The sequence below is a fragment of the Taudactylus pleione genome, unplaced genomic scaffold (genome assembly GCF_031769625.1).
Source record: "Taudactylus pleione unplaced genomic scaffold, aTauple2 ptg000326l, whole genome shotgun sequence".
In the NCBI taxonomy this organism is placed as follows: Eukaryota; Metazoa; Chordata; class Amphibia; order Anura; family Myobatrachidae; genus Taudactylus; species Taudactylus pleione.
In genome coordinates this window covers 9864605-9880492 of record NW_028284727.1, presented here as the reverse complement: position 1 = coordinate 9880492, position 15888 = coordinate 9864605, and positions in this window count along the sequence as shown.

Below are 15888 nucleotides of genomic sequence, written 5' to 3'. Positions count from 1 at the left end.
GTAAAATTATAAATATACTGAAAGTATATTTAAAGTAAGAACTTTGTATTAATGATATTCCATAACCGCACGGTGTGATAATTTCTGCAGGGTCACCAAAGTTATCCTATTGGAATACAGAACAGCACAAGCCCAAGGAATGGTGCAATATTATAAATCGCAATAGCATACAATCAGATCCCCTGCAATCAGATTGCTTGATCATTATTTGCAACTTACATAAGTAAAATGCCTTAATCCAACATATCTAGCTTTAACAGTACATCATTTGATAGTTCACAAAATGCTATCATACCTTCTTAACTTATGACATTCAGCCAGACATAAAACTTTGTTTTATATATATATATATATATATACAGTATATATATAAAATACAAATCAGACAACGATCATTCAATTGAAAGGAAAAGGGTAAGATGACCTTTATACATGCTCAGCAGATACCTAGGGCCCATTGGTAAGATGTGGAACCTTATCTAACCTATAAAGGATGCTTGGGGAATGTAGGGCTAAATTTTCTACGATGTCTAGTGTAACATTCACTTTGCATATAATTATGTATGGCTAAATCTGTTCACATTTCTTTCCTCAATAGAGCCAATTTAAATATTTCAAAATATACATACATTTCTTTACCCTCCACCAATAAATACTACTCCTTTAAAGGATGTTTACCTATTTCAAATCACTATTATGAATACATAGACCTTTTTCTTCTTCAATTATGGGCTCATAATATTTGCAAACCCTCCATAGTGTTTCAAAATCCCAAAGTTTGATCAGATCTATTTATTATACTAAAATTGAACAATGCATTAGGTTGGACCAAATTTTCTATCAATTTCTCTGATTCCACACCTTCAGCAGCACCACCAAACTCATTCTCCATCACTTGACTACCTTTGCAAAAATAGGTTGTCCTGGGGAAAAAACAAAAATTTGGAAAAGAGAGAGAGAGAAAAAAAAAGAGGAGACAAGTCCAAAAGAACTGTGATCTTCAATGCTGTAGAAGTAGATCTTTTGTTGGATCTTGATTTCAGGTGTTTAATGGCAATTGTCTCTTCAAGTCTCACGGAATAGATTCTCGAGTGACGGTGTAACAGGTTTAGCTCTGCTTGGTCTGGAATCTTCTCAGTATTACTGACTTTCTTGCAGTGGGTGGCATGTATCCGAGTATCTCTTTTGGCTACCTTCAAGGCTGTAGTGCTGGTCATCAAAACATGGAACAGTCCTTCCCACCTGTCTACTAAACAACTTGAATGTAAGAACTTTTGGATCATAACATATTCTCTAGGCTCAATCTCATGGCATTTTGATTCTGGCATCTCAGGAGACAATAATTTCAAGTTTTTTTGTTGCTTCCTCATGTGCTTACTCATTGTTATGAGGTACTAAACAGCCACTGCATTGTTGCACTTTAAATCTTCTTCAGGATCTATAATCACATGGGGTTGTTTACCAAAAAGTATCTCAAAAGGTGACATGTAAAGAGGTGGTTTTAGAGTGGTCCTGATGCTGTGCAAGACTAGTGGCAATGCTTCTGGCCACGCTAACCCAGTTCCAACCATCACTTTACTCAGTTTGCTCTTAATAGTCCCATTGACTCTCTCCACCCATCCACTAGCCTGGGGCCAATAGGGAGTGTGCAACCTGCTACCAATACCCATGAGTTTACACATGTTCTGGAAAACTTCACCAGTAAAATGAGTACCTCAATTACTTTCAATCACTTTGAGAATACCAAATCTACACACAAATTCCTGAACAATTTTCTTAGTAGTAAAAACAGCAGTATTAGAGGCAGCTGGATAGGCTTCTGTCCAGTTAGAGAAAATGTCAATGCAAACTAATACATACTTTAAATTCCTGCAGTGTGGTAATTGGATGAAGTCGATTTGTATTACATGAAAAGGTCCATCTGTAGGAGGAATATGGGGTGGCTCTGTTGGTATTGTTTTCCCAGTGTTCTTTCTCAAGCAAGTAAGACAGGACATTGCCCTCTTAACAACCTGTGAAGAGAATCCTGGTGCACACAAATATGCACTCACAAGTTTACACATAACTTCCTTACCCAGATGAGTCAGACCATGTGCAGCCTCTGCTAGGCTTGGAAGGTATGTCTTGGGGGTTACTGGCCTTACTTGTCCATCCTTCCAGAGTCCAGAAGACTCCTGACTACATCCCTTTGCCTTCCAGATGGCCTTTTCCTGCTGGGAACACAAATCTTGCATTTCAGTTAGTTTCTGTACACTTACAACTTCAAACATCATTATCTTAGTAACACTTGTATTTACAGGTAGGCCTGCTGCCCACTTTGCGACTTCATCTGCCCAACTGTTGCCAAGTGACACTGGGTCTCTGTCATATGTGTGTGCTTTACACTTAATGACTACTACCTCTCCTGGTAGTTGTATGGCTGTCAAAAGCCTTTGTATACTGTATGTCGTGCATGTGCCAGTGGTGTGCTTGCTGCTGTCATAAAATTTCTAAGGTGCCATAAATAAACCAAAATCATGGATGACCCCAAAAGCATATCTTGAATCAGTATAAATATCAACTGACTTACCCTCTGCCAATTCACATGCTCTTGTCAGTGCTATCAGTTCTGCTATTGAGCTGAGAGAGGTGGCCCAAGGGGTTCAGCTTCAACTGTCTCTTCGTCATTTACCACAGCATACCCTGTACATAGCTCTCCAGTGTCAGTCTGTCTATGACAACTCCCATCTGTATGAAAAGTCAAATCTGCATTTCAATGGGGGTGTCATGTATGTCAGGCCATGCAGTAAAGGTTTGGCTCACGTAATCCATGCAGTCATGCTTGTTCGTATTCCCATTAAATTCTCCTTCAGATAGAATCTCATCCACCCTTTGTGCATTACACAGCACCTTAGGTAAATACGTGGCTGGGTTTAGCATATTGCACCTTTTGATCATGATGTTTGCTGGTGCCATTAGCGCCAACTCCTTCCTCATAAACCTGGCTGAAGAGACATGCCTGGTCTGGGCTGAATTTGTTAGGGCCGATACTGCATGTGGTGCATAGATGGTTAAGTAATGACCTAGTACTATATTCTCGATCTTACCTACCAGAAGGGCAGCTGCTGCTACACTTCTTAGGCATGTTGGGAGTGATTGTGCCACAATGTCCAATTGGGCACTGTAGTATGCTACTGGTCACCTAACATCACCATGTTCCTGAGTTAGGACTCCTGCCACACAACCAGCAATTTCAGTACAGAATAATTGGAAAGGCTTCTCATAGTCAGGTATCCCTAAAGCAGGAACCTTGGTAAAACTGTCTTTGAGGCTCTGAAATGCTTGCACTAGTTCCTCAGTATGCAAAATGCATTCAGGCCTAGATGATGAGACCAGCTCCTGCAATGGTAATACCTTAACAGAAAATCCTGGTATCCAATTTCTACAGTAGCCACACATTCCGAGGAAAGTACAGATTTGCTGCTGATTCTGGGGTAGCATCACATCTTGTATGGCCTTAATCTGGTCTGGTGTCAGATGTCTGAGTCCCTGTGTGAGACAGTGTCCCAGATATTTTACCTTAGTCTGGCATAACTGTAATTTGTCCTTGGAGACTTTATGTCCTGTTTGTGAGAGTTGAAGCAATATTTGTTTAGTATCAGATAGGAATGACATAAATGAGTCAGAACATAACAACAAATCATCCACATACTGAATTAGGACAAACCCATTTTCAGGTTGGAAAGATCATAAGCAATCATATAATGCTTTTGAGAAAATACTTGGACTGTCAATGAACCCTTTAGGAAATTTTGTCCAAGTATACTGTACACCTTTGTAAGTAAAAGCAAAGAGATACTGACAGTCAGGGTGAAGAGGGACAGATAAGAGAGCAGAACATAGGTCAATGACAGTAAAATAGGTTGTAGAATAAGAAATTTGCATAAGAATGACAGCTGGATTAGGCACTACAGGGAATTGACTTTCAACAACTTTATTGACCCCTCTTAGATCTTTTATGATTCTATAGCCCCTCCCACCACTTTTTTTACAGGAAAAATGAGACTATTGGCTATGCTGGAGGTACATATTATTATTTCTTGTTGCAGCAGCCGTTCAATGACAGGATATACTCCTAATTCTACATCCTGTTTTAAAGGATACTGTGGTATCTTTGGAGCCTGCCTGTTTTGTTTCAGGTGAATCATAACGGGTTCTACATTAGCCATCAATCCAGTGTCTTGTCCATCTTTAGTCCATAAGGAACCTGGTATTTGTGATAACATTTGCTCTATCTGTAATGGACATGGGTCTATAATAGTAGAATGCATCATTAACCTCTGTGGAGTGTCTAATATATCCTGTACCTCCTGTGCATGATTTCCTGGAATATCCAAAAACACACCATCAGGGGTACAATAGGTAACACATCACAATTCCCATAATAAATCCCGCCCAAGCAGGTTACTTGGAGCCTCTGTAGCTAAAAGGAAAGAATGCTTTGTTTGCAATGGTCCAATAGTAACTTCTGCTGGTGCGGTTAAAGGGTAATGATGCACTTTTCCTGTCACTCCCACAGCCGGAATGGTTTTCCTAGTAATAGACAAATTTAGAGGAGAGGGTATTAAAGATCTGGTTGTCCCTGTATCTACAATAAAAGTTTGATTAGTACCAGAAACATTAATTTCTACATTAGGTTCATCATTGAGGATTTTTGTCAATCTAACTGGCTGTAGCATACAGGTATGACCTAAACTTCAAGAGTTATTGACATACTCATGTGTAGCATTTGTGGTTATCATTTGTGTTTGTCTCTGGTATGTAGCATCAGATACTTGGGTATTCTCTGGATAATTCCCATATGGAGGGCCTCTTTCTATTCCTTGGTCCCTTCTAGGTCAATTACCCTGTTCCTGATTATGTGTAGGGTAATTGTTCCCATGTACCTGAGAATAGTCTTTATTTCCCTTCTTATACTGTCCCAATTTACATTTCCTGGCCATATGTCCTATTTGTCTACTTACCTGACTGTGGTTGTCTTTCCTTACCATACTGTCCAATGTACCTTTGCTGCTGTGGATTCTGGGCCTGATTCAGACTCGGTCGCAAGCGCTGAGCGCTCGCAACTGGGTCGATGGTGGCCCAGAGCGAATGCGCATGATGGAGCCGGCTCCGTTGTGCACATGCGCGAGACCCGGATAGCAACGGGCAAGCCGTCACTCTGGGTCTCACACCAAAGGGGGTGTGACAGCACGGGGGTGGCTGCCCAGATGGAGGCATTCCCATGAGAACGCCTACCGTTTGGGGGCGGCCCCACTGACATCACAAGTGATGTCAGTGGGAGAGCTTTCGGCTCTGTTTGAGCCGTAAGCTCTCTGGGGATTGCGGCAATGAGACCCTACCACAAGGGTCTCGTCGCAAGCCCGATGGTCGCGATGGTCTTGACCATCGAGACCATCTTCCTGGCCGCTCGCTATAGCTGTGGGTGGTAAAAAAAAAAAAGACCGACCCTGATTCAAAAAAAAAGACCGACCCTGTCAGAGCGACCGGGTCTGAATCAGGCCCTCTGTTCCTGCATGGACTGTATACTCACAGTCATTAATTTTTCACTTTGCATTTCACTTTGATTATATTTTTATCATGGTCAATAGCTGATTCCCTAAGGGCATCTATCGTGATTCCTCTCCAATTTGGAATAGAGGTCTGAACTCTTGTTTTCAAATTGTCCTTAAGGTCATCCATAAGAACTGAAACAGCCACTTCCCTGTGATTCACATTCTCTTTTATGTCAGATATTCCTGTATACTTGGCCATATCCAAAAAAGCTCTATGGAAATATTCTAAAGCATTTTAATTATCTTTTTGCTTCATGGAGAAAATCTTATACCAATCAACAACTACAGGGAAGTAAATTTTTAGCTGGGTGTTAATGCGAAGAAAGTTTGCCTGATTATTCTCATCAGTTAAAGGTTTGTCTTCCTCCAGTTGACTATTCTCAATAAAATTTTGCACATTAATTGTGGGAAGAAGACATGCCCTTAATACTAGTCTCAAATTTTTATTTGTGGGTTCGTGGGCATTACCCAAATCCTTAATACATTTTTGACAATTTGTGAGATCTTTCCTCAGATCTGGGAATTCAGCAATAATTGACCGTAATTCAGATCTACTCCGAGGACAATGCATAGCTACATTTCTAACTGGGATCATACCATCCTTGTCAGGCTTACCATTAGGAACAGCTATTGTGTATACAGGGTGTAGTCCTGCAGGTTCACTGTTTTTTAATCTAATTACAGGGACTATTGTTTTAGTAGCATGGATGCTCCTGGGCATATTAGCATCTGAGAGAACCTCATGATCCTCAACAATGGCCACTGGAGCAGAAACTACCCTTTCCCTCCTTTGAGGGCCCTCCTGTAACTGAATGAAATGAGAAACAGCAGAAATTAAAGCATGTTTATTGTCTTCATCAAAACCATCATATTTTTATTTTTTCAACACCGAATACAAATTACAATTAACTTTCTTATCAGCGGTACTTAGGCCATCATCTTCATATGGCAGAGGAGGTGCGCTTGCAACTTTTGTAACCAACTGCATCTCTCTGTTCATACCAGTATGTGTGATTTCTTTTTTGCACCATATACTGCCCTCATGTAGCCACAAATTCAAACATGTATTATGTTTAAGTCGCAACTTCAGCGATCTTAACGTATCTTTAACTGAGCTCAAAATTTCTGGGTCAAAGGTACCAACACTAGGAAATGGTTTCACACATTTTGCAGTCAGTTTCATCCACTTATCACAGTACAGTATTGCATTCACACCATACTTTTTGTGCATAATATACCTTGCTGACTCTAATGGTCTTAATTCGACCTGCACATCGGTCATTATTACTGCCTTATGCAAACAGACCACGGTGCACATCTGCGGGCTCATGTTACTTTATCGACGTGTCCTCCACTCTTCACAACTGGGAGCCCACCAAGCCAACCTTCAAGGTACCTTTCCACCCTATTAAAGACTGATACAGTCACTCAGTTACAATTTCTTGTCTCTGAGCTGGGCCAATCATCTGCTTTCGTTGGAACTATTTACCGCAAGCTTTGATGATTGTTGTAAACAATTCAAGCTGATTAAAACTCTTGCCTTAACCACTTGTATTTCTGAAATATACTTTCGATCTAATCTAACCTCACAACACAACAAAAATACTTCTAATCCCTACAGTATCTTGTATATTTCAAAAACCTGAATGCCTCTTATCTGGGCATTCAGCTCGATACCTCACATGGGTATCCCATATTTCTAAAGCGACGTGACCTCCACTTTTAACAATATTTTCAACACACAATTCACATACACACTTTTTCCTGTACAGGAATTGTCTATTGCTGGTAGCTTATTCCCAGAAACTTCTAACAATTTACTTCAGTATACTATACTATAGCAGAACAAATATAAACATTTGAATTTAGTGGCAAACAGTAAATGCAGTATATACATAACTTAAAGACTCAGCCACTTATGCTTGAACATAACCATGCAATTTACGTACACAATCACAATAGGACTTTTGTAGGCATACGGCTTACCAGCACCAGATGCACTCTAAGAGAACGATTTGTGTACTTCTTACCTTAAAGATGCTTCCACCCTTTTGCTGAGAAACCTAATTCTGGGGCGGTACCTTTAATTCAGATATCTTTTCTATTCAAAACATATTAGATAAAATCTAAACTATGAGTCAGTTTTAGTTTATTAGAAGGCCACAGATTCTATTGTCTGTGTCCTGGCTCAATGTTTTCATGTGCTAATTAACTTGCCTAGCAAGTCTGCCCAGGAACACTAAATAGTGACATTTGAAACACTGAGCTGCTGTGTACAATTTTGATAAAAGTTTAAATCTTATGGCAACTTAACTATGAGGCAGAAAGTTATTTTAAAATACAGCAAATATCTACGCAGACTATGCAATTTATTTTACTTTTTCCCAAATTCTTATCTGCATGATACTTCGAATTCTGTTCGTCCACAAGTAGAAAAGTGACAGTAACTTTGCGAGCCCCCAATTATTAAAGTAAAATAATTGTGAAGTCTGCACAGCTTACTTGGTGTTCCAAAGTCCAAAAGATTTATTTGCACAAAGAAATAAATAGAGTACCACCCCTTACAATGTGCATGCGTGGTTGGCACCAACACAAGGCTTCAGTTCTGAATGCACTGACTTCCAACAGTCACTGCGGTACAATTTATAAGTTCACATTCAAATAGTCCTTCCGGAATAAAATCATTGGGTACAGGCAGGGATCTGTGTATAATCGACGTTGGATAGGTCAGGACCTTCTCCTTTGTGTGTGCAGCCGGATCTTCAAAAGGCCAGAGGGCCCCACCGATGACTATCCCTTGCTGAATTTCCTTTGACTTACAGTATCATGGGTGAGGGGAAATATTTGAGTTTCAAGGGCAGCACATTACATTGCTTAAATGCAAATAAAGGGATCTAGAACATTACATCAATAATATTACATTTATATTTACAGCAGAGATGCAGTATTTATCTATAAAACAATACATATTAAATGCTGATTAAAATAAGACTAAACATCAATATACAGTTATGTAAAATTATAAATATACTTAAAGTATATTTAAAGTAAGAACTTTGTATTAATGACATCCCATAACCGCACGCTGTGATAATTTTTACAGGATCACCAAATTTATCCTATTGGAATACAGAATAGAACAAGCCCAAGGAATGGTGCAATATTATAAATCACAATAGCATACAGTCAGATCTCATACAATCAGATCTCATACAATTAGATTGGCTGATCATTATTTGAAACTTATATAAGTAAAATGCCTTCATCCAAAGTATAGTCAACAAACCAGGTCAGAACCATGCAAATGAAGCAGTACCAATGATCAGATGGAAACAGGAAAGGAATAAAGCCATGGTCATCAGAGGTGATGGAGATTGCAGGGAAGTACTCCCAGGGGCTTCCTATAATAGGATGATTTTCCTTAGGAAGTCCAATTAAGTTTCAATTTTGGTGCATCTGGCACTTTAAATCCTGCACAGAGCAGTGCACACATGCCTATGGGAGCTGCCTGTGTAGTCTAAGCAGGAAGCAGCATGCTGCAGTTGGGAGGAGCGAAAGATCACTGGTGAGCCCACAGTAGCTGATAGCCAGCGGCACTCACTGCAGCAGGTACTGGCACCTCCTGCCCTCTGCCTCGCCATAGTCCTTGGAGCCCAGTGCTGTCAGACAAACAACAAATAGCAAATGGCTTGTTTGAGGGTATTTCTGGTGAAATTTCTGCAGGACTTGAAGAGCATAAATAGGGCCCAATGAGCCTAGGAGCAAATTTCATTGAGGGAACTTCAATCACAGATGTTTGGTTGCAACAAGAACTCAGTAAAGCACATTATACGGACCCTTTATTTGGTTCTCAGCCAAGTACCCACTCTGGGAGCACCCCTTTAACTCCCCTGCTGATTGCAACGATCTGCAGAGACGCTCATGCTACATGCTTGTAGTGCACATGGACCAGCATGCACATTGTAGTCCAGTTGCTATAACATCGGAACGGAGAGCAATCCTCACTTCCTGGCTTACTGCTATCACCTGCGGACGTACACAGCTACAATCGTATACACCCTGGGACTGGTAATAGGTGTGCAGGTGAGATATTGTGCCCAGACAAATATTCCATTGGATCTCCTGCCTAGTGGCTGGTTTTCTATCCTCTACTCCTTTCATCTATATATGAGCTAATAACGAGACTGCAGCTCACGCTTTTGGAAGCACTTATCAGTGTCAGCAACACAGGAGTGAGTTTAATGGGAATTGTTTCATACTGAGATGTCAAATACCATTTGGATACATTGACTATATTCCCCTGATCATTACTACCGAACATTGTATCTGATCTGTTGCGATAACACATTGATTGTTACAATCATTTCATCTACAATGCTTTCATCTATTGGTATTTTTCTCTGCAGAGCTATTTGGCAATGATAATTATAATTGTATTTGTATGTTTTTAATTGTGCACTAACTGTATTTAATATGCTGCTACTGTATATAAATTATGTTTATAAATCATATTTATAAATTGTATTATTTCATTCTTCTAAAGAACTCCATAATAAAGTATTTATATAATTAAAAATACTAAATTCTACATGGTACTACACTTCTTCATATAAATATACAATGCCTCAAATGGTAAAGATTAAAGGGAGACTGCAAAAAAATTAATCAGAGTTATTTTATTATTAATAGTTTGTCACAAACTCAAGGATGGATAGTGGATGCTTACCTGTACTTTGGGATTGACTAAGACACTGCCCACTGCCCCGCCATAGTCTCTGGAACCTAGGACCTCATTCAGAGTCGGTCGAAGCGGCCACACGGTCGTACGCCACCGATGTTCGCTATACTGCGCTTGCGTAAAGTTCGCAATGTGCGTGCGCAAACTAGCCGCTATGAACAGAAATTTCACTCTCCTTGAACACAGCCAGGTCGGTTGTTTGAGTGACAGATTGAGGCGTTTGTGGGTGGTAACAGGGGAAGGTGCTTGAAAACGGGGGAGTGGAGATCTGAACGCAGGCGTGCCTAATTATGCGAATGGCGTTTTATGGGAGTGTATACGGTTTTATGGGAGTGCATAATTAACAAAGTAGCGTCATGGCACATGTCACATGGGAGGTTTTTACACTGACATGATCGTAGAGCTTAAGAGAGGTATGGTCAACCTTAAGCTCTACGACCTGTTCCGATGGTTCCCGATGGTCTCGATTAATCCTTATATGCCCAGAGATGACGCGCAATTCGTACGAGAAGGGGGCGTATTCTTTTGAATTCCGGCCGCTTCCTCCCCTTGGTCGGCCAGCTACCGATCCGAACTTAGGGATGCAACTGGCGAGGGAATCATTAGCATATCCAGCCCCTTTTCCCGTACAACCGTGCGGCCGCTTCGACCGACTCTGAATGAGGTCCCTAGTGCTGCCATACAAACAACAAATGGCTTGTTAGGGAATTTCTGGTGAAATTTCTGGAGGAGTTGAGGAGCATGAATAGGGCCCAATGAGCCTTGGAGCAAATTTCATTGTGGCAACTTCAATCACAGATGTTTATTTGCAACCAGACTCAGGACTCAGTAAATGACCCCTCTTCCTCTTAGCAAACAGTTTGTACCTTGAAGAGGCCTTGCACAGTTCCTTTTTTACCTCTCTCCAGATATTTAGGAAACGGTTTATCTTATCACAGATGACTGGAAGTGATATTGACAGAGGGCTGGTAACTCTGGTATCTAGTTGAAGGATGGAGAGTGACCTGATGCCTTGTGGAGCAGATTATTGTGAGCGAGTTCAGCCCATGGCAACAAGGATACTCCATCATCTTTATTGGATGAAACGCAGGCGTGCCTAATTATGCGAATGCCAGATCCTGGTTTACTCGCTCTGTCAGACCATTACTCTGAGGGTGGTAGGCTGATGAGAAACTCAGGTTAATCCCAAAGCACTTACATAGTGACCTCCAGAATTTAGCGGTAAATTGCACCCCACGGTCTGAGACAATGGCCTTCATTCAGAGGCGGCCATACGGTCTACGACCGCATGGCCGCCCCGATGTATGTCTAGTGCACATGCGCATGAGGGAGCCGGCTCCTTCGTGCGCATGCGTGAGACCCGCTACGACCGGCAGCGCCGGTCGTATCGGGTCTCTTTCCAAAGGGGGTGAGCTGTCGATGTTGATTGACAGCTCACCCCATTTGGAAGGCGGGCCAGGGGGGTGGCAGCCCAAACGGAGGCGTTCCCATGGGAATGCCTACTGTTTGGGGGAGGCCCCACTGACATCACTAGTGATGTCAGTGGAGAGCTTCCAGTTCTGACAGAGCCAGAAGCTCTCCGGGGCTTACGACAAGTGAGACCCTACCCTAGGGTCTCGTCGTAAGCCCCGATGGTCGCGATGGTCTCTGACCATCGCGACCATCACCCTAGCAGTCGTTAGAGCTGTGGGTGTAAACCCACAGCCTAATGACCGAAACAGAGGCGGGCGGTCAGGATGCAAGTGGCCGCCCAGTTTCTGAGCGACCGCTTGCATCCTCCGACCACCTCTGAATGAGGCCCAATGTCCTTGGGGAACCTGTGCAACCTAAAGATGTTTCAGCCACTTGCGGGGCTGAGGGATTGCCCTTTTAATGGAATGAAGTAAGCAACCTTGGAAAATCTGTCCACCACCACCCAGATGGTATTGAAGTCTTGGCAGGATAGTAAATCCATAACAAAGTCCATAGAGATACAGGACTAAGGATGATCAGGCACTGATAGTGGACATAGGGAACCCGAGGAAGGGTGAGGTAGACTTTTTTTGTTAAGCACAGGTTGTACAGGCTGCTACAAAGTTCTCAACATCTTGACAGACAGAAGACCACCATTAATCCCTGAGGATTAACTCCAGGGTTCTCTTCATACCCACTTGAATGGTGAAACGTGAACAATGTGCCCATTGGAGTAACTGTGCATGTAGTTCAGGTGCTAGTGTCTTCCGCGGGGCAAACTTGACCTTGTTGGTTACTGCTATAAAAACAAGTAGGGTCCAGAATAGGCTTTTCTTCCAGAGCAATCCTCCTTGGCAGAACAGAATACCCAGGACAAAGCATCAGTTTTGGTGTTTTTGCTACCCAGCTGGTAGGTGATCACCAAGTTGAAGCGATTGAAGAATAATGACCATCTGGACTGATGGTACTTCAGGCAGTGGGCTGTCTTAATGTATGTAAGAGTCTTGTGGTCAGTATAAACTATAATAGGGAATTTTGCCACCTCTATCAGGTAATGCCGCTCTTGCAGGGCCAGCTTGATGGCTAATAGTTCTTTGGCCCCAATGGCATATTTCTTCTCCATAGCTGAGAATTTACAAGAAAAGAAGCCACAAAAGTACCACTTTTATTTCATTTATTTTTGCGAGAGCACCACTCCAACCTGAACTGTAGAGGCACTTCCAGAAAGAAAGGCTGGTCCCAGGCTGTCTTAAATTGGGTGCTGAGATGAAACACTGTTTTAAATGAGTTAATGCTTCTTCTGCCTTGGAAGGCCATACCCTAATATCTTCTCTTTGTTGGTGAGAACAGTGGGGGCCATAACAGATGAGTAGTTCCTGATGAATTGCCGTTAGAAGTTACAGAAGCCCAGGAAGCATTGTATCACCTTTAACCCCACTGGATGAGGCCAATTGACAATGGCAGAACATTTCTCTGGGTCCATCTTTAGTCTAGAACCCAAAATGATGTATACCAGGAATGCCAGCTCCTTTTGCTTAAAGGAGCATTTCTTTAACTTGCAGAAGAGCTGGTTAGTCCGGAGTTGTGACAGCACCTCACATATGTGCTGACGATGACTCACTACATCTTTGTAGAATATCAGGATGTCATCCAGATGCACCACCATGCACTTGTATAACAGGTCTCAGAAGATGTTATTCATGTACTTTTGGAAAACAGCAGGAGCATTGCTTAATCCGAAAAGGCATGACCTCATAGTGACCATCACAAGTTTTGAAGGCAATCTTACATTTGTCCCCAGCTCATATCCTGATTAGTTTATAGGCCTCGCAAAGATCCAACTTGGAAAAAATCTTTACCCCTTTAACTTGGTCAAAGAGTTCTGGGATCAGGGGTAGTGGGCACTGAGCCTTGATGGTGATGGCATTCAGGACCCGGTAATCAAAACACAGTCTTTGATCTCCATCCTTCTTTTTAATGAAGATTAGACCAGCTCCTGTGGGTGACTTGGATTGCCTAATGAACCCCAGATCAAGGTTCTCCCTGATGTTTTCGGACACCGCCTGGGTCTCTGGAAGCAAGAGAGGGAACAGTTTCACACATAGCAGGTCAATATAGCAAACCCACTCTCAATGCACAGGTAGTGTTTCAGTGGCTTTCTTACTGAACATGTACCTGAAGGATCAATGCAGAGTTGGAAGAGGGTCATCTTGTGAAACAGCCGAGCTCTGAATCACTCAATGCGGAGGTCTAATTGTGGGTAAGCACCTTTGATGGCACTGCAACAACCATGACAGGACTTGGGGTTTGCTTCAATTTAATGTGGGGGCATGTTTACTTATCCATGGAAGAATCAGGATGATTGGACTTTCAGCTAATGTGAGTAAATAGAAGAAAATTAATTCCCTATGAAGAATGCATTCCGAGAGCCGATGGTAGCCACAGGATTTCCCGTCCACTCCCAATGATACAAAGTGAGGACTGCGGAGGCATACAAGGAATTCTTAACTCTTTAGCTTTCTGGGCTGTAATGATGTTGCCATTGATGCCAGAATCCAAGAAGGCTTTGAGGGTTTCTGATGACTTCTTGAGTAGCAGAGTCACATTGATCAAGAGCTGGTTAGAAACATTTTCTATTGGTGTGTGTTAAAATGCACCTAATCTGACCAGCCCTCGATTAGTTTGGCCCTCTCATTTTCCGGGCATTTTGAACAGCCAGTAAGGAGGTAACCTCACTCGCCACAGTACAGGCACCACTTGTTCTTTAACTTTTTTTCTCTTTCCGCGGCAGGAGGACGTGACTTCCCGATCTGCCTTTGCTCTTCATGAGGGTTAGTTGGAGCTGTGAAACGAGGAGTAAGTTTGAAGCTTAAGCGCTGTGACTGCTCCTCCCATGCTCTTTCTCTATGGCAAAGGTCTACCTGGATACATAAGGAAAGCATGTCATTGGCAGTCCTCCGGACACTAATAAATCTTTAAATTGCTCAGAAAGTCTCTGCATAAAGGGCACTCCTAGAGCCTCATTGTTCAATCCCAGCTCAAAAGCCAGGGTTCAGAACTGTTCCATATACTGGTCCGTGGACTGATTGTCTTGTCTCAATTGCAGGATACTTGAGGCTGCTGAGGACACCCATCCAGGTTCATCAAAAACCTTTCTAAAGGCTTCCAGAAATTTTACAATATTGTTGACCAATGGATCATTCCTCTCCCGCAGCAGGAAAGACCATACTAGTGCCTGATCGGAAAGGAGTGAGATGAGCCACTTTGGTTATCTTGGAAGAAAAATTTGCCACTTGGACCTCAAACTGGATCGAGCGTTGGTTGAGGAATCTCTGAAAGCTCTGTGGATTCCCGTCAAACTTTGAAGGATTTGTAATTCATAGTGGAGCGGAAGCTCCAGCAGCTGGAATGGATACCACAGACGGAGGTGTTGCATGTACCGGAGGCGACTGGTTAGAAGAACCAACTTGCTGCATAAGTGTCTGTAGGCTCTGTGTGATATTAGCCCGATCACACTCTTGCTTCTCAGATTACCAGCAGCATCCATTTTTGTAGACCAGAGTATTCTGTTGCAAACTCATGGATGGATAGTGGAGCCTATACTTTGGGATTGACTAAGACCCAGTACAGAGGCGCGGAGTCTAACAAGCTGGCAGTATAAAATGACAGCATAGGGCAGTAACAAACCCAGCACATGCATACAATAGGTGCAGTGTAAAGAGGGCAGCAGTGCTGTGGGACAGAATCTGGGTGGCTGTAAATGTGGGTGGGAAGGGGACAGCAGTACATGCTGAAAGTGTTTCCTTCACAGAGATCTCCCTGGCACGAGTCTGCAGTGGTAACAGTGCAGGTACACTGCAGTCTGGGTGGTGGTGGATAGACTGGTCAGATAGTACTCGAAGAGTCCTCGAGTCCTCCAGCCTGTGGCACTCCTAAAATCACCTCCCCAGCTGGCAGGCCATCCAGGATTGCTGACAGTTCTAACTGAACAATGCAATCCTGGACGGGTGGCAGTCTGACAGCTGACAACACTGCAGATCAAAAATGATGATGTGAAATAGGCCCCTTATTCCCCAGGGGCGATGCACCGGCAGTAGTTCCACC